At 45.6% G+C, this 20,427-nt stretch overlaps 1 long non-coding RNA gene across 1 annotated transcript; it reads left to right on the forward strand.

The window, feature by feature from the left end:
• The first annotated feature begins 2,297 nt into the window (after window positions 1-2,297).
• LOC118496882 lies at window positions 2,298-19,932 on the forward strand. The gene is made up of 3 exons (XR_004899444.1): window positions 2,298-2,310; window positions 18,765-18,776; window positions 19,727-19,932. It is a non-coding gene; the product is annotated as an uncharacterized LOC118496882 (long non-coding RNA).
• The last annotated feature ends 495 nt before the right edge of the window (window positions 19,933-20,427 follow it).

Genomic DNA, 20,427 nt, shown 5'->3' on the forward strand with positions numbered 1-20,427 from the left:
AAACCTAAGCCTTAAAAGATATCTACATCATGATGTCCCTTTTCATAAAGATGTAAAACTAATATTATACAAACATACATAGACTGTGTTAAGGAAAATTTTATAGTTCGGTGTTTTACATTCAGGTTTGTTTTCCCTTTGAGTTAATTTTTGTAAAGGGTGTAAGTTCTGTATCCACACTGATATTCCTGCATGTGGATCTCCGGTTGTTCCAGCACCGTTTACTGAAGAGAATAGCTTTGTTCCGTCACATTGCCTCTGCAACTTTGTCAAAGACCAGTCGACTACATTAAAGTGGGTCTGTTTCTGGGCTATCTATTCAATTGGTCTATTTGTCTATCCTTTTGCCAATACCACACTGCCTTGATTACTGCAGTTTTACAGTAAGTCTTGAATTCAGGTGGTATCAGTCCTTCCACTTTGTAGTTCCTCTTCAATATCGTGCTGACGACTCTAGGTCCTTTGCCTCTCCCTATAAACTTCAGTTTGTTGATATCCACACAATAACTTACTGGGGTCTATAGATCCCACTGGATCTGCAGATCAAGTTGGGAAGCACCCACATCTTGTTCAATTGAGTCCGTCCGTGACTGTGAACTCTCTCTTCACTTATTTAGTTCTTACTTGACTTTGTTCCTCAAAGTTTTGCAGTTTTTCTCATACAGAGCTTTTGCTTTTTCTGTTAAACATATACCTACATATTTTATTCTTGGTGGCACTAATGTAGACAGTATTGTGTTCTTAACTTCAAATCCACGTGTCCATTTTTTCTTGTGCCCCTGCTCTAATCTGCATCAGTTCCAGGAGTTTTCTGCTCAATTCTTTCAGATTTCTACAAAGATGCTTTGTCATTTATGAGCAAAGATGGTTTTGTTTCTTCCTTCCCAAGTAGTAAAATATATAGGCACGGCAATCTTTATCTTAGTAGCTACTGTTAGCTGATGCCAGCAGCCACCACCTTTTACAAGCACAAGTCATAGGTGTGTAGCAATGACCTTTCGGAGCCCCTCCTTGTTGTGTGACTCTCTAGGTGTCCACTATACATGCTTTATTTTTTGATGCTGGAATCACACGTTGTCAAAAAGCCTCCGGGGAAGCACCTTCAGAACCACATCGGAGCGCTCTTCATTTTAATTGTCTTCCATTTGCAAACTAAATCCAGAACGGGATATGGCAGGACCTGCACGATTATGCAGCATAACCCCTATTTCTATCAAGCTCCATTATTTACGTGCTACATTCTGCCACCCCTGGTTAATTAACTCTCTTTGTCTTTGGTATCCAGGTGAGTGTGTCTGTCGGCCACAGTTTGCTGGCAGGCACCTGGGGAAAATGAGCGTGCAAACAGCATGCCCAGCCACGTTCTGCATAAAGATTCTGCTGAATGCCACTGAAGGGGAAACGCAGTGTTAGGCAGTGCCTCGCTGACAAGAGGTGTAAGATGTTTTAGCCAGTCTTTTGAACCTTGTTTGTTGGATTTAATTAAATGAAGTCAGGTTAGAAAAGCAACTATTATAAGGTCTGTGGAGGATACAAAGGTGAGTATGACGCAGTTCTCTCTCTCCGTCTAAAGTCAAGAGAGGCAGGCGGATTTGTAACTAACTATAGTGCAGTCAGAACATTACAACAGAGAAAATGGAAGCGTGGGTTGATTTCAGTTTTGGTTTTATTTTTGAGGTAGGTTGTGAATTTTTTTAGAATGTGAATTATTTTTAAATAATTACAGACTCTTAAGAAGTTGCTCAATGACATGGAGGGATCCCGCATGCTCATCACCCAGCTCCCCCGTGGTGCCGTCCCACAGACTAGTGCAGTCATCAAAACTGGGCAGCTGACAGCCAACTGGACTGCAGACTTTGCTGAGTGGCCATATGAGTAACATATGGAAATGGAGGCAGGAAGGATAAAGGAAGTCTAGGTTGAGGAAATGGCATTTGGGTGAGGATAAGTCATGAGAGATTTTGAATTATTCAAGAAACCTGTTGAGATTGGCGGTTATCAGAGGGGAGGGGGATTGGGGGTGTGGCCAAAATGGGTGGAGAGGGCCAGCTATACCGTGATGAGTGATAATAGTCTTTTGGTGGTGATCACTTTGCAGTGTATACAGATGTCCAATGACAATGTTGTGCGTCTTACGTAAGGTTATATACCAATTTTACCTCAATACAAATATTTTAAAAACAGAAGAAAAGAAACCTGCTGAAAGGGACTTGAACAAATAGCCCAACTCGCCACTTTATAAACAAACTGATGAGGAGGACCAGAAAGATTAGACAACTTATTTATTTCATTTTCTTTGTTTGTGACTCAGTCCTGGTCTCTGGGATCTTAGTCCAGTACATTTCTCCCCACACTGTGGTTTTCTGTGGCGGAATAAACGCATGGTTCTGCTGTTGTGATCTCTATCAGGAGTCTACTTTAGGCATTTTTTTTCTCTGAGTCCATAGAGCCCAGTGCAATGTCTGGCACGTAGTAGATGCTCAATAACATTTATTGCATAAATGAGCCAGTGAATTACCTGTTAGCGCCTAGAAATGGGAGGAGGGGCAAATCAACAGAAGATAACAAGAAGATAAATCACACTCCATAATTAGCCCACTACAAGGGAAATTCATTACTAAAAGCCAATTTGCAGTTGGGGAATACACCAGCTAGAGGAAGGAAGCTGGGCAGAGAGAACATGTTGCTTTTGAATTCTGATGAATTAAAAATGCACACAGGTGATTACCCCTGTTTCAGCTACGCTGAGCAGTGCATCTGTAAGGAAAAGGTACGCATATCCAATGCTCAAAACACTATATCCTCCTTTTCTGCCTTTTGAACATGCGCATCAGATGAACCTTTGTGGGGATCATTAGAGTTGTAGCTTAATTCCAAGCTGAAAAACAGAACCATTACGGAAATGCTGCTCCTCCTCTTGAGCAGTCAGTAAGATAGCTTGTTGCCAAATTCAGCCACACAGGGCACTTGTTAACTTAATTAGCAACCTAACCGCCCAACCTCAGCCTGACGGGTGGAAATCGCGGTGAAACGACGGCCACTTCAAGAGAAGCACAATCCTGCAGATACTTATCTCACCTTTCGGGCCAGAGGAAAAGCTGATTTCCTGGGAAGCTCTCCTACTTTGTGCTGGGGCTGCAGAGCATTCCCGTGTCAGCACCTCGCAGGGCTGTGAAACAGACCTCTTTCGCAGGCCGCGCCAGAGAACCCCCCAAAGGCTAATGGATGTGCTTGTGCCTCCACTAATAGCACGGAAAGCAAACTAATTAATTAGAGGCTGCGCCGAATGAACTCCATTTGTCTCCACATGGCGCAAGTGATAAATGAATCTTTAAGAGCTTATTGAAAGCAGGAATGAAGAAGGCAATTGCCAAGGGTGTGTTCATGAGTATCGCCAGAGTAGTGGCGGCCACAGCATCCAGACTTCCTGCCGGCGAGGGACGTGGGAAGTTTGTGGGTCGAGGGTCTGGGTAGGCTGACGCACCGACAGATCTCAAACGGCTGTCGGGTTGCCTCTCTTCCTTAAAATCTGTGGGTGTCCCTCTGGCTCTGATACAGCCTGGTGGGAATAGTCCTGCTTTCCGATTCCTGAAGAACAGAGGCTCAGGTCTGAAATGCTGATGGACGGTGAGCAAAGGCTTCTTCTTGCCACTCCTCTGGAACCTCAAAATGCAGGATTGTCTGCCTCAGGCCGCTGTGAACTTGGAGTGGGAATGGTTCCCGTTGAGTGGCTGTGCGAGACAGCAAGAGAGAGATTTAGAAGCAGTGAAGACTCTTGTAACTGTTATTGTATACTGAGAATATCTACTTGAAGTAAATCTACTTAGAGATTTACTTGAGTATGATTGTTCATTTCTATGACTATTTTATATATATAGGGTGAGTAAAAAGTACAGTTATGAGTATATAAAACACAAGGTTTATTCTTGTATGATTGTGTACTAATTACTGTATTATCCATGTGAACAACTGTAAACCTACTCTTGCCCCACCCTGTGTATAAATATATAGTTTTCCCTTCACCATCCGTTTGCTCTTTGGCACGCCTTTTAGGTGTCTGGCATATAGAAGAAAAACAACAGTACATAAGAAAAATGGGTTTTCCTAACAGGTCACTTGTTCCCATTTTCTCCCTTATTTTCTTTGTCTGAGCCTCTTTTCTCCTGTAACCTGTCGTGTCAGGCCTTGTAAACCCACACTGGTTTTTCCCTCTCTCTCTCTCTCTCTCTCTCTCACACACACACACACACACACACACACAGGCTGACTTGCTTGCCATATATTTTGGGTCACTAAACACTTTGGAGAGGTCTTGCAAAGGGGTCTTGTATTGTGAGCCATTCACCCAAATTAACTCCAAGACTTGTCTGTGAACCCCCCTGTGTCTGTGAAAGCCTGCTGCTTGCCTTAGAAGTTGCAGTGGCTACTAATAAACTAAAGAAAAATGTTTCTAATATTTTGGGGATTGTTCTGTGGAGTTGAATAATGGGGTTAAGCACACTGATGTTGTATGTGTCACAACTGGAAAACATTAGGGGATGAGCTGGTTCTTACATAAAGATGCCACACATATCTCGTGTCCTCCATCTCCGTTCCGTGGCATTTTGTGTCTATCTTGATGAAACAGGTGACCCTTTACAGATTGTCTCTCTGTGATGTGACTCAGGGAGAATGTGCATTCCTTGGCAACAGGCACCACGTCTTCTTCCTCTTATTAATTCGGCAGCTCATACAAACTCGGCACTCCAGAACCTGGTGGTAGATTCGTTAAGTGGGTTAAACATGCTCCTGCTCCCTGTGTGCCCTGCAAGTGGCATTTGCTAATATGCCTTCTCCCAAGTCAAGCTGTATTAACTGAGTCAGAGTGAAGCACGTGGTTCTGGGGACGGCACAGCTGATCTAAGCCTTCACAGGCCTCCTTGGGTGGCCTGTGGGTGTGGGGACAAATGGAAACGGCCCATGTCATGACAGCATCTAATTTGGTTTGTGTCTTATCTAAAAACTAATTCTAATTCATATCCAGCTTTCCTGACAGTACCACTAAAGTTGTTTATATTGATATTAGGGAGGTGACATTATGTAGTGAGAATTACTATTGATTAAGGGTCAGTGGGTTGAGGTTCTATACTTCTGTCATCCTTTAGGTCTATGATTTCAGGAAAAGTTAACTCTTCAACTTATAATGTCTTCTTCATGAGTCTGGAGAGAACAGCTTTGTCTCTTCTTAGAGCAATGATCTCATTCATTGTCTGGACCTTTGTTTTGATCATAACCTTATCTGGCATGTGGTTTGTGGTCTGAACAGCGCAGAAAAGTGGGAGGGAATTGTCAGCTGGATGGCAAAGGAAACATACCCAACACAGAATGCAGGGTACCGATTGTCTCGTGTTTCCCACGTGGGCACCCCGTTATTTCTACAGAGGCCACGCACAGGCGTGTTCACGGCACAGCTCTGCAGAGGTCGTGCCTAACACTTGGATTAAGTTTTTGGACCGGGTTGTCAACTACAAAGCTCAGTGATGGTGGTTTTGCTCATTAGGTCCTACCTGAACAATCCCAATGGTTCTCGGTCTGCACTGCTTTTTGGTGCTAAGAAACGGCCCTTGAGCTGGATGACCTCAGAGAGCCAGGGCTGGAGATTGTCGGCTCCAGTCTTCCCTCTCCCCTCCAGAACCGCACGTCCGAGCCTTGAGTGCCTTCCACACTGGAACCATCTAAGATTTCGCCCCTCAATGTCAGCAGCTTTTTCTAATTAAATATAAAGATATCATATTTGATCAGCAGCAGCTTGTGCCTTTTTGTAAACCAGAACTACAGATGCTTTGCAAAAATAATTTTTATAACTGTTAGGGATTCGCTCTTTCTACCACTTTCAATATTTAGTATTTGTCTTTTGGAGGTACACTTTCATGCATTTGTCTTTCTGTGGACTCGAGAAACTGCTGTTGACACTGTTTTGGCCTCTTCCAATGGTCGAGCTGTTGGTTTGTGGCTTCAAACTCCCCCTCCCATGCTCCGCCCTGTCTGGCTGGAGCCTGGACCCTGAAAGGCGCACTTCTGCTTTGCCATCATCTCCTTGCAAGACTCTGCCGATAGGGGCGCTGAGGGGGGGCCGCACAACAGGGGGAGGAAGAACAGACTTGTTCTCATCTGTTTCCTGCTGCTTTCATTTTTGAAATGCATTCTTACTGAGATGTAGTTGGCCTATAACATTGTGCAAGTTTAAGGTGTATGGCTGCTGATTGATGCGTTGACGTCGTGTGATATGATTACCTCTGTAGGGAGCTAATGCCTACCACGTCACGTAATTATCATTTCATTTTTGTGGCGTGAACAGTTAAGGTCTACTCTCTTCGCCACGTTGAAGTTTGTAATACAGTGTCACTGTCTTTCATCACGGTGCTGTGCGTTAGGTCTCGAGGCCTTATTGACCCACTGGTTCCAGTTTGTCCCCGTGGACGTCTGGCCAACGCCCCCAGTCTCACTTCTTCACCCAACAGCTGCAGGTCTTTGGAGAAGCAGCTGCTAACTCCCCTTCGGAATGTATGCAACACTCAAGAGACCAGCCTTAGAGGCGCCTGCACCTGCCAGCCAGCGTCCCCCCTTGAGGAGTCCGTGTATCAGCACCCCCGGGCCTCCTCTCCAGCGTGGCTGCCGTGGCTGCTCCCAGCAGGTGCTGCCCCCACCACGTCTCAGTGTTTTGGGTTTTGTTTTGACTTTTCAGTTCATATAGTTAGCAAGTCTTTATACCAGCCTCATTCTGCACATTATACCCTCCCTATGGAAAGAGCTACTGTGAGTTGTGTGTCTTGGCTGGATGGTGGCTGACGCAGACCCATTCGTCACTCACCCCGTGTAGCCTTTTCTGGGTCGTTTCCTGACCCCAGTCCTGGACTGCACTCCGTCCTGCTGCTCTGCCCGCACGACCAAGGGGCCGGAGCAATGGCCCTAGTGGGTTTGGGAAAGTCCTCATGGGTGCATGTGATGAGTCTCAGTCCTTCAGTGAAAGGCCACGCGTCCCTCACTCTCAAGGCCGGGCAGCCACCCGCACCCCCAGAGGCAAACACTCAAGGGTGACGGCATTCCCACGCATTCCATGTTCATTCGTCTTTCCCACAACTTCATTAAGTCATAGGCCTTGGAAGGGAAATTGAGAAATCATTTAGTTAATTTGCTTGCTCCAGGCAGGACTAAATCTCAGTACTTGCATAATTTGGTTGTTCCATCAAAGCTAGACACTAGGCACTCATAAAACGAGTAAATGAAAGAAATCCACAGCCTAGGCATAATAGATTGTAATGACTTGATAAGAAATTTCTTGTCTGGACGGATGATTTTTACCTCCAAATCTATATTTTCTTCTAAATGACCTTATATTTATACTTCCTTGAGTTAATTCAAATATTGAATAATTAAATATCCAATTACTTAAATGGATATGAAAGAAAATACTATACGGTAATCTTAAAATCCCTGCATCGTTATCTAAAATAGGCTATTTAAATTTTGCTTGGCATTTTATAACATACATAAGTTTCTATATTCTTAAATGTTACTGTTATTCGTAGCCAAGTCTATGTAAGTGTTGGGTAGGATGGATAGCTAACCCAGGCAGGGAGGAGGAGGAGGACACGTCTTACCCACTAACTCGGCAGACCTGAGTCTGGGCCGATAAGATCGCCAGGTGTTCCAACAGCACAAGAACCACCATCCTAGCACAGGAGGGGGTAGTCCTTGAACTTCTGTATGTAGCGTTCCCACTCTCTGGGAAAGAAAGCCTTTGAAACTGTGCTTTCATCCCAAGGTCTAGAAGGGGAAGAGGAGGGGGCCCACAGTGTCCAAAGAAGCAGCGTGTGAAAGGACTTTGGTTGATTGCCTACCTCTGGTCACTACCTGTTTCACAAGGGATCCCTGGTGTTTACAGAAACGGCGCGTAAGTAACTTTGGGTAACTGCATTAACTTTAATTAACTGCCTCCTGTCACATGTCTGTTTTGTAACAAGACGAACAAATGTGGTGTGGAGCAAGATAAGAATTCGTGCTAACAGATACCTGCGTTTGGGTAATCACTTCCCCCTGGGAAAGCTGGCACCACCTTTCCCTGCCAATCAACATGTAACTCCCCCACTCCCATCCCGCCAACCACAGAAGTCCTCAGAATGAAGGAGCTGATGCTCTTGCTGCCCTTACCTTGCCCTGGCTTGAACCTATGCCTTTCATGCCCACCTTGGCAAAGCCTATTCCGTTCCATGAGAACATAGCACTCATAAACCCTGCTTGCGCGCTAATAGACTTGCTCATCTGTAATTTACTGCGTCAGCAAGACGAACTGAGTTTCTCCCGTAACTCAAGGACGCTGCAACTTAGCTGGACAAACTATGCCGCATGAATTTCCCAATACCGTATCACCTCGCATGCCGAACGAAGCTCACACTCATGTGGTTGTCGGAAACCATTTAATCCTTTTCATTCAAACATCTCAGTCTCCTCTTCTTTAACCGTCTCTCGTGGGTCATAACTCAGAGGTAACCTACTTCTCAGGGAGGTAAGGGGACCCCTGCTCCTTCCTAAGACACTGCCCGGGTGCAGGGAAAAGCCAACAGCCTCCCCCCCAGGATGGAGGGAGTTGGCTTTGTGTCTGGTGTTCATTCTCTCCTCTGGTCGGGACACTGTTCCTCCTGCTTTCTAGCCACCGTCCCGGGTTCTCACTGTGTCCACTGGAATGTGACCCGGCTGGTTTGCTCAGTGCCTTTCCATGCTGTTTTTGCCAGTGTGAGCTGACCTGAAATTTGGTGTACGATTTGGCAGATGATAACTAGTCACAGTCCTCAATCTTACAGAGTGTGTGGTCCCGGGATGAGACGTCCTTCAGCGCGTCCTTCCTCTGCTCCCCATCAGTTAGGCCGTGTGGTTGGTTCACTCCCTATCCCAGCCCTTAATGCTGTTGTGACCCCGTGACTCGTTTGTGCAGACCTACAGTCTAATTCAGGATTTCTAGCTGTGCCACAGGCCTAGAATTTATTGAGTTAACACAGGGACTTCCCATGTCCCTCGGTTAATACGGAGATGAGACACAGAAATCTCGTATCTAACTCTTTCCTGAAGGAGTAGGTGGGCCTTGTTGTCATCATCACCCCTTGCTGGGAGGCGCCCGGACATGGTGAGCTCCGACCAGGCCCGGGCTGCTCCCGGCACCCTTGTCTCTCAGCAACGCCGCTCCTCCTCGGGTTCGGGAAATTCATCGTTGGAATTCAATTTATTTTGCTTCCATAGCCCCGAAATAATTTTGAAGATCTATTCAATCACTGCTCACACATTTTTGGTTTCGTTTCATCGTAAATCAAAATAGTTGCAAAGGATATAAGTTTAGTGTGTTGTAAATATTGACATTTTGAAATAGAACTGCTGCATCACTTTAAAAAAATGTATCCAGTGTAATTGAATTCATAATGATTTGCTATTCACCGTCATCTATATTAAAAACATTGAACAAACTCTTCTTTCAAAGTCACACATTCTCTCACGGTCCTTTCCCTCTACAGGCTATATTTGTATTTCACTTTCCCTCCAGAATGTATTCTTATCTACCTTAATGCTTGGAAGCCTTTTAATTACCACCCCGTGGTAGGTTGCAAAACCAATGTTAATGCTTCAGCCGTCCTTTGCCACACGACTCGGTACTGTCTTCCCGGTCTGGCCCTGGGACTGACAGTGTGACTTGCCTTGGCCAATGGGATGAGGGGAAACAGGACGTAAGTCGAGGCTTGTGAGCTCTTGGACGACTGGGCTTGCCCGCTGCTGGAGGGCAAAAGACACCCGAAGCTGGGATGAGAGTCCCCAGGTCAGTCCCCGGGGAGAAACACAGGTGTGTGGGCCAGCCCAGCCCAGGACAGGCAGTCACCCCGCCCACCGCCGGCCTCTCCAGAGGAGCGAACAAAGCAGTGTGGTCCCCTGTGATCCTGAGGTGGTGCTGCTTTTTATACAGCGTTACTGTAGGAAAAAATCTATAACTGATCTGCCCCACCGTGCTTTCCTATAAAATTAATTTTTCTGTTTCTGTGACCATAGCTCTAAATGATAAAAAATAATGCTTCTTCGTCTTTATCAGTTCCACTTTTATAAGCCCTTGGTTAATCTAAAGAACCCAATATATTATAAAATTTAATGAATACCTATTAAAAAGGCAGAAGTTTTATTGAAAATCCATTCTATATACGGGAGATGAAGATATGTTTCAATTATTTTAGGAATTTATGGGGGCATATTATGTGTGATTGAATGAAACGAGACTAATACATCTAGTCATTAACGACGTTTCGCAGATGGAAGTGTTCAGAATCACGTCCACCCACGCGGGCAGAGGAGAGCGGCAGCGGTTTTATTACGGCAGTGTCATTCGATCGCTTTATGTCTCCCCTGGTTACATGCCAGACTTCACACAGCGATGTATAATCAAGAGTATTTTTAGTGATTTAACAGTTGACAATTCTGGAGACCCTACCTGAGTTTTTGAACTTAAAGACTGAATAACTACCTGATTTACAAAGGAATCTTCTTAATTCAGTTATTAGAGGCATTTACTGTCTCAACAGGAATACCAGTCTTTAAAATTGTCTCATGCATTGTGTCCTCTAAGTTTTGACAACTGGGGCAACTTGCCAAAACTATGTTCCTGTTTTGTAAATGGAAGGACTATTGTAAAAAGAGAAGGGGTGAGTTCTTCATGAGTGCTCGAGCCAGTACAATTTGGAAGGAGTACATGCGGAAGTGGAACATCTGAAAGTTAGTTCTACTTACAATAACCTTCAAAAACCATTGCCCTTGGGAAACACACGTGCGAGCTCCCCGCGGCAAGCGAACCCCGGTGTTCAGCTCCCTGCTCTTGCGCAAAGCGGAGACGGAAGGCTGCATCCGGCCTCCTAGGCCCAGAGCCTCCACAAGCCACGCCCCCTCTTCCATCTCCTTTGCTCCTTGCGTGTGATGCTTCAGATTTCAAATTCCTCCGAAAGACTGTCTTCCCAGGCTAGGCCTGGGCCGGAGAGACATCAGTGTGGTGTCCTCCGGTTCACTCCAACTTATCCGGATGTTTTCATTCCATCCCAGTTGATGTTCCATCCACAGTGTTTACCATGATTCTTCTATCTCAGACCTTCTTGTTCCTCCTCTCCACTCCATGTGGACTATCCCACTTACAGTCCCGGCAGAATTTTCTTCTTCCTGTGGGTTAGACCTTTCCCTTAAATAAGGTAAATAACATCCCCCTCCCCACAACACAGTTCAGCATCGATTCTGTGCATTGACTCTCTCTCTCACAAGACTGGGTGCAGGAAGTCGTGGTGGATTTCTGGGAGCCTGGGAAGGGCTAGACTGACTTCACCCTGCCAGCTGCATCCATTTTCCTTTTCGCCTGGGTAGCGAGCTTCGTGGATCAATTTTATATGGAATAAATTGAGGGAGGAAAACAAAACCCCACATCAAATCAAAGAGCAAAACAAACCCTCTGCAAGAAGGTGGGGAAATTACATGAGATTCCAAGCCACTCTCCACACTTCCGTAACCTTTAACCATACCAAAGTGTTTACATTGTGTTCTGACCTGTGCTCTTCTGAAGTATACATTTTCTATTCAGCAACACGTCCTGCTTAATTATGCACGCGCAGCCATGCCCGGTGCCAGAGGGACCCCGCAGTGCGGCTGCCTGAGCAATTATCAGCACACCATCAATACTGACGAGCCGTGGCAGGAGGTGGGAGGGAGGGTGCAGCAGGCGCCCCTCGGCCACAGAATAAAGCCTCAGTTCCTCAGTGTGGGATCTGCGGCCTCCCTTTACGTGTCGCCACTAGCTCTTCTGTAAAACCAAACCCGTCCTAAACTCTCCCTCATCGTTTCAACGTGCTCTAACACCTCTGGCGTCCCACCTCCACTTGCCCGGACTCCTCTTTCCCTGCCGCCCCCTGAAACGGCGTGTGCACGCAGATACTCTGCGTTTTCTCACAGGGACCACACTCTTCCAGCGCTTTGGTTTTAGTTTCTGCCTCCAGCACTTCACCAAAGCTGTTCTTACAGAGTGAACTAAAGCTGTCTGGGTTTTCAAATCCTGTGGATCTCCCTCTCTCCCTCTCTCTCTTTCTCTCTCCCTCTCTCCCTTTCTCTCTCCCTCTCTCTCTCCCTCCCTCCCTCCCTCTCTCTCTCTCTCTCCCTTCCTCTCATGATGTCTCAGTCTGTTTTCCACATATCTTCTGGCTTTCTTACCTACCTTTTGGCTGCTCCTTCGTTGTCTAACATTGTCTTTTCTGGCAAAAGTGCTGCAGTCTTTGGAGTTCCCTGCTGGGTCAGCTTCTGTCCTCATATTACATCTCCGCCTTAAATGATTCAGTGGGTCTTTGTCTTCTAGAACCAGGTGCTAATGGCTGCCCAGTTCATCTCCCAGGACTGCAGGCTCCCAGGTATGAGACCAAGCTACAGGCAGTGAGGTCTAAAGGGAGAGGGAGAGGGTTGGAGACACATCATGAAAGATGCGTCAGCCTGATTTCACTCATCATTACCCCAAACCAAACCTAAATTGTGGAGAAACATGCACAATCTCAGTCCTGAGCTTTAAAAATCCTGGACATGAATAGTCATGCAAATCAAAAGTTTCCCCATCACAGCATCAGCCCTTAAAATGCCTTCATTCATCTTCTGCTCGTGTCCGACGACTGTCCTTAATCAGAGCGTGAACACCCCAGAAGGTCAGCGAATACCGGTGGATACACCACCACAACAGTGAACGTGCCCGGCCTCCTTGTGAGCCATTCTTCCCTGGTCAGATGTCTCCCCTCCCAGCGGGGCTCCCAGCTACGTCCAGTACCTGGTTGCACATCGATACTGCTGTTCACGCAGAAATGATGAAGCCGCCTTGGGAAACGCTGGTTTGTAACTCATGCCATCACTTAGACAGTTCATCTGTCTGCTGTCACCAAACGATGTGCTCCTTGGTTACGTCAGGACAACTGATACCCGGCTGGCAAGATCTTCCAGAACAGGAGGTATATTTCAGTAAGGCTTCTATATTACTGAGCTTTGGAGGCAACGGGTTTAAGCACATTTCGACTGAAAATAAAGTGCTTTAATTATCTGGCTATAACACGAGGGTTATATTTTTACATTCATGAAAATGATATGAAGTAGTGGCAGAATTTCACTCAAAATAGTGATCAGGTTCTTAACACTATGGTATTCTAATTAACATTGGAATAACCAAGTGTTACCTTTCTGTTTTCTTTAAAAAGTCTTCTTTGTATCGGAGTGAGATTACTGGAGTGTCAGAGATGGTGAGACGATCACTGTAATGCCACCAATTTTCTCCGTGGCAATTCCTGTATCTTTACACCTATATTTGTTAAGTCCAAGTAGGCGGGTCTTTCTGTGATACTTGAACTCATCAGATTCTCAAATGACTTCTTTTTTTTTTTAAGATGTTATTTATTTATTTTTAGAGATGGGGGAAGGGAAGGAGAAAGAGGGAGAGAAACGTCAATGTGTGGTTGCCTCTCATGCGCCGTCTACTGGGGACCTGGCCTGGAACCCAGGCCTGTGCCCTGACTAGGAATTGAACTGGTGACCCTTTGGTTCACAGGCCTGTGTGCCCAATCCATTGAGCCACATCAGCCAGGGCATCAGGTAACTTCTTGATTCTTCCACAAATAATGATGCAAATACATTAGCTTCTCTTTTGTTCCTCTTTCTGCTCTCTCACACAGTTCTTCATAGAAATAATGTTTGATCCGAGAGCATCTGCAGCAGATGGAAACAGTTTTCCAGTGCTTGACATATTCGTGCTGCTAGTGTATCTGCTGTTCACTCAGATTCTGTCACTCTTCTTGGTGTCAGTACACACCACTCCGTCTGTGGTTGGAAGCCTTGATTGGAGCCAACAGTGAATTGGCTCTATCAGTGCCATACTTAAAGTTTCTGTATTTAAGCAGCAAATCCAGTCCATTCCTTATTCTGCTATTATTTAAAAAACCACGAAGTCCCATTTCCCCAGTGAGCACATGAGCAGCTGTCCCAGTCTCGCGGTCCATCGAGCGCCTACTGTGGACAGACCCTGGAGACTCGCCATCTCATTTAACCCTCACGCTCAACGTGTACATGGAATATGGAAAATTGAGCCTCAAAGAGGCTAAATAACTTCCCGAAAGCCACAAACAAATGGAAGTGGAGAAGCGGGCTCAAGATCATGACTCAGTCCTGAAGCCACGGCTTCCCGTCGCTACCGCTGCCGCTGCCGCTGCCGCCCGCGTCTGCAACCCGAGCCCCTGCTGCCACCTCGAACTGGCCGCGGCCGGCTGCAGCACGATTTCGGGGCGACGCTGTGCGCGTTCTTGAGTTTACTCACCCACCTTTCCATAACGTCACCCCCTCTTGTGGTAGAGATTGTATGTCTCCTTGTAATAAAATACATAGTTTCTTACACATAATGGCCAACTCTAAGGGACAAAAACGTATCCCAATGATAAAACATGTTCTGATTCACATACTGGATTTCATTATGTTGTTCACACGAACATTGTCCTCCTGTCACTTTTTTCTCTCCCAATCGCTTCTTTTAGAATCTGCCTTTCCTTCAGGTTAGACGGCATGCGGGCGTACTCACATGTTTCCTCTGCGGACTGGCAGGCGCTGACCTGGGAGCTGCGTATCCTGGTCACGCGCTCTCCTGCTCTCCTGGCGTCCAAACGTCCGGAACGTGATGTTCCCTGGATTCTGAGAATCGTCCCCTTTGTTACTCTACCCAAACCTGCTGACGTTTCTGTCTCCTCCCTCTCCGAACTTTTCCTGAGCTGGACCTGCTGCGTCCTGGAAACGCTGACACCTCAGTAATAATCAGTAGCATACTTGGCACTGGTAAGGTGGATTCTACATATTATTCTCCACTAGAAGGAAACTAAGGTTCTTGGAGATGTGGCTGATTTTTACAACGTGCATAGGAGAAATGGATTCAGTTGGGAATTGTCCACAGATGCCATATGTAAGGGAAATTGTTGATAATATTTTCAGCTTCAAGGGTTTTGTCTCACAAATTACTTATTAACCACACAAAGAGAACATATTAACTGTAAAGTGAAGAAACCAGATGAACCAAAAGATCAAAATTAATAGCACTGATCGGGGGGAAACAGATGCAGTGTGCCTCCAGTTACGATACACTAAAAATAATAAATCAAACTGTGCATTACCTGCATCTATTGTAAGCAAACCAAAGAAACCCAGAGTGAGATACATTCTAGAAGAGGTATCTGCCAACCGTTTTGATAAAAGGCCAAATAGAAAATATTTTATGTTCTTTGGGTGGTCACATATGGTTTTTATTATGTCATTTCTGTGTTTCATTTTAAAACATTTTTAGAAAATATTTTATTGACTTTCACCTTTAACAGGAACCTAAACAACAAAACAAAGAAACAAGCAAAATATAACCAAAGACACTGAAATAGAGAACAGACTGACAGTGTTCAGAGGGGAGAGGGGAGGGAATTTCAAGGGAAAGGGGGAAGGGTTTACAGGAACAAGTATAAAGGACACATGGAAAAAAACTAGGGGCAGGTAGAAATGGGAGGGAGCAGGGAGGGACTGGGGGGGGTGGGCTGGAATGGGAGTAAAAGATAGAAAATTGTACTGCAAGAACAATTAAAATAAAATTTTAAAAATTATTTTCTTGATTGTGCTGTTACAGTTGTCCTTATTTTTCTCCCGCCCCACCCAGGACCCCCCACCTCCCTCAGGCACTCCCTCTACCCTTGTTCACATCTGTGGGTCAAGCGTATGGGTTCTGTGGCTGCTCCACTTCCTATACTGTGCTTTACACCCCCATGGCTATTCTGTGACTACCTGTTTGTACTTCCTAATCCTCCTGCCTCTTCACCCACTCCCTCCCAAATACAGAAACCAATACTGGCTCTCTGGCTGCCCATAAAACACTCGAGAGCTGGATTCAGCCTATAGGATGGAGTTGGTCAACCCCTGTTGTGGAGAAGAACTGTCCTGTATTCTCAAAAACAATGGCTTGAAGAACATGGGAAGGCTGAGGGACTGTTGCAGGTCATGGGGAACGACGGGGACCTGACCACCACATTCGGTCCTAATTCCGGACTTCATGCTTACTGAAAAACCGGCCGTGAAGGGCATTACTGAGGCCGTTGATGGGGTTGTAATATAAATTGTACATTATATGAAAATCATAGGTCATATATCAATGTTAACTTTTCTATCTTTGAAAAGTGTACTATAGTGTGGGTAGGACAATATCATTGCCCTTAGTCAACATGCACTCAAGTTTTATGTGGAAAAGGACAGTGTATACACAACCTACTCTCACGTGGTATTTGCACACAAACACACGGAGGGAATGGAAGCAAATGCAAATGTGGCAAAGCTTAGAACAGGGGTGCTGCATAAAGAACGTCCTGATGAGCGAATTCTGAGATGACTCCCTGCCAGGCGCCCCCTGCAAAAGCCCACCTCCCTGACTGTGGGTGAGACCCAGGACTATGAGGGTGGCACTCTGTGACTACTCTGTGCTCTCTGGCCAATGGGAAGGGACCTTGTGGATGCAAATCAGATCTCAAAGTGGCTGGCTGTCTTACCTTCATCAAAGGGGGATTATCCAAAGTTGGTCTGAGCTAAACAGGGGAGCCCTTTGCACGAGAATGCAGACGACCCCCTTCTGCCGGCTTTGAAGAAGTAAGCTGCTGTGTCGTGAGAAGGCCTCTGAGGAGGCCACCTGGTAAGACATGACTTCCAGGAGCTGAGCGTGTCTTAAAGCTGGCAGCCAGCCAGAAAATGGGGACCTTCGTCCTTCAGCCGTAAGAAACTGAATTCTGCCAAGAACGGTGTGAGGGTGGAAGACGATTCCAGAGTCCAGGAGGGAGCGGTGCCTTGTACAAAACCTTGATTGAGAGATTGAGCAGAAGCAGCTACGCCTGGTCTCGTGACTCATGCGAATTTTGAGATAACACACGTGTGTTGTGTTAGTTTCTAAGTGTGTAGCAATTGGTTACACAGCACAGAACACTCATATAGGTAAACCCTCCTATAACTGCTGCACATTTGAAACTGTTTCAGTGTAAAAAAGACGTTACACTCCTCACCTGTCCGTGTGCCACCTTCTCACTCCCCGGCTTGGCAGACCATCGACTCAGCGGGTTAGCGTCATCAGCACCTCAAACTTTCCATTCCAGTATCTTCCATAAGAATGGAGAATACACGATAATAGCCATGGCTATTAAATGTCTTCACAATCTTATATCGTGTTTTATTATTAATATAAAAATTGCAGTAAAGTATAATGGGTCTGTTTATTTTAATACGATAAAGTTTATGTTTTTGCTTCTGGCTGTGATGAAGAAATCAAGGTTGGGTCTCGCTTCCTACCATAAACAACCAGAAAACTGGCCAAAACAAGAAACGACTGTTCAAATGCTGAACAGCAAGGAGGGAATTGCCACAATCCCTAAGAGAAGGGGAAAACAAGGTGACCTGCGACAGTCCTCCCGGCTTCCACCTCGAAGCACGTCGTGCAGCCCACCGCAGGTCTGGGGGGCTTCCCCAGAGCCCAGAGGTCGGATGCGTGGTGGAGACCGAGACACAAGTGCGGGGCGGCCGACGTGGCCTACAACACGGACAGCGTTTCCCAGAGGCAAAAGCGACACAGAGAAGCGCTTCCAGAAATTTCACGCTTACCTTGAGTTTATTTACTGAATATTAACCTGCGCATTTAAGAGGCTGGGAGGAAAACTAGGAAGCCTAAATTGAAAAATTCTGAGAGATTCCCCCAAGCCTGGGAGATAGATAACTGTGTTCTGCTGAGACGAAGCTGCGAGACCATGTCAAATACCCAGAGCTGTTTGTAAGAACCCACAACAGTTTGCCATGATAGTAGGCAATAAGGCTCTTTCTTGGCCTCACGTATGGTGACCTTGCTAAACTCATATTTTACTTCTAAAAGTATTTCTTTAGAATCCCCAGGATTTTTTTTTTTACCTAGACAATGCTTTTGTATGCATAAAAGACAGTTTCAAATCTCTAATCCTTTAACTGTAATAGCAAGACTAAATCTTAAACTATCCAAAGGGTAGCTTCCATAGAATTTGTCGATAAAGTTTAAAAAAAAAACATACAACAGAGTGGAAGAAACAAAAATCAAACTATATTGAACACTGGTTTTTGTGGTGAAAACCATTATTTGAAGTCTGATTTTTTACTAGGTACAAAATATAGAAAAAGAAAAAAGCATTTAGCTGCTGTGGGCTTCCTCATTCCAGTTTATAAACGAGGAAACTGACAGTCCACAGAACTACGGTGAGACTTGAGTGAGGAAGTATGCGTGTAAGGGTCGTGTGAATCCCAAGACTGATATGTACTTAGCACTGTTTCTCTTGTACATCTCAGCAAGGAATGTGGCCTCCTAAAAATAAACTGTGGATATTGTTAAATAAAAAATTTCAAACCGAACAGAAGCCACTCTTTTGAAAGGACAGCATTATTGGGATTTATTGTTTGTTTTCTTGTTTTGATTTAATTACATACATATTCTAAATTCATTTTAGGCCAATATTAGAAATATAGAATGGAAAAATTAAATAAAATGACACATTAACCATTAAGAAATTTGATGCTTATGTTGACAGTTTACACACAGACATCCACACGCAGACAGAGAAATGTGCACAGACATCTGGTAGACCCCCTTATCCGCAGGGGATGCATTCCAGGTTCCCCAGTGGAAAACACAGGTAGCACTGAACCATATATGTATAATTTTTTCTACACATATATAACCTTTTCACTGAAAGGAAGCACTTCATAGATTCTCTTTAGCAGGTCTGAATCGCCAGCATCACTACTCTTGTGCTTTGGGGCCGTTAGTGAGTAAAACAAGGGTGACTTGAACACAAGCACTTGGACCCCCCGACAGTCAGTAACCACGCCAGTGGCTTCGTGACTGACCGTGGGTGGGTGTTTGAGTTGGTCAGTGTAGGGAGGTGAGCCAGGTTTGAGGTCTGTGGTTGCTACGGCACACCCAGCACACCGGAGAGTCCAGATTTATTCTGGAGATGTCTCACCGGAGAGTCCAGATTTATTCTGGAGATGTCTCACGTTTAGGATAGAGGCTGGGTTGCGGGCGAGCAGAGCTGGGATCAGGGTGACATGGGAGCCACTGGCCCCTGGAGCAAAATGTAAGGGAGTGCTAGACACTCAGTTACCACAGAGAGTCAGACTATAACGCAGAGCTTCACAAAACCAGATGTTTAATGAAAAAATTCATGATGAGCAAATAGCAACCTGTAGAAGTTATTGATTGATTGATTCATTCATTCATTCATTTTTTTTTTATTCCAGAATGAGAGGAAAGGGGTGGAGGGGAAGAGAGAAAGAGAGAGAGAGAAACATCGATGGGTTGCCTCCCATACATGCCCAGACTGGGGACAAAATCCACAGCCTAGGTATGGGCCCTGGCCAGGAATCGAACCTTTCACTTTACAGGATAACGCTCCAACCAACTCAGCCGCACTGGCCAGAGCCAAATATCAAACTTAAAATATAGACTAGGGGTTGTTTGTTCCACAACCTGACATTATGCTCCATGGGCACAGCCTGTGGTTGTCAGGCATGGTGTCCCTTGCTGGAGGTCACTGCACATTGACCAGGATGTGCAAAGTCACTGGCAACTTGGGCTTCGTAGTCATGTGGACTTACTGCAGAACTCCCGGCTTGTGGGGTCCCCCACATTGTGGATGAGGCACGAGAAATTCACATGGACTACTGAGTTCTGTGGAGGAAAAGGGACAGCATGGCTTTTCTCTCAAAAGGAGCAAAAGCCCCAGCCCTTGCCCTGACCAGCCTTTATTTCTTTTCTGGGCCCATTACATGATGGTCCTCACTTACTCTGCCCAGGTTCGCTTTAGGTGGTTACCTGTTGCAGAAAACAAAGGAGCCAGTGCTGCTAATCACATCACAGAAGAGGGATGTTTGCAAATGAAAAGGCAAAAGTGGTTGAACCAGTTACACTCCATACTGGGGAGTTTTAGCATGGATTTTAGGAAGTTACAGTAAGCACTTGCTGTCTCAGTTCAGGGTGAGGGAGTTTTAGCAAAAGCAAGTCTCAAAGCAGCCTAGGTACAATGCAGGCCTGATTCCCCACAGGAGAACCTATCCGTGGGTGTGGGTCCTATGCATCGGACCTTGCTTTCCACTGGGACCTGGGCCCACGCCACGCAGAATGGTCTCCTACAAACTCCTGTCTACTTCTTCTCACTTGGTTCATCGTATGAGAGGATGGTTCGATGAGTGTGAGTAGGGACACACCTTCTTCCTTTTGTCTGGGGCTCCAGGATGGTTTTTCTCAGTATCTCCCCTCCACTGTCAAGGTGAGGTGTCTCTCGC

The sequence above is a fragment of the Phyllostomus discolor genome, chromosome 9 (genome assembly GCF_004126475.2).
Source record: "Phyllostomus discolor isolate MPI-MPIP mPhyDis1 chromosome 9, mPhyDis1.pri.v3, whole genome shotgun sequence".
Lineage (NCBI taxonomy): Eukaryota > Metazoa > Chordata > Mammalia > Chiroptera > Phyllostomidae > Phyllostomus > Phyllostomus discolor.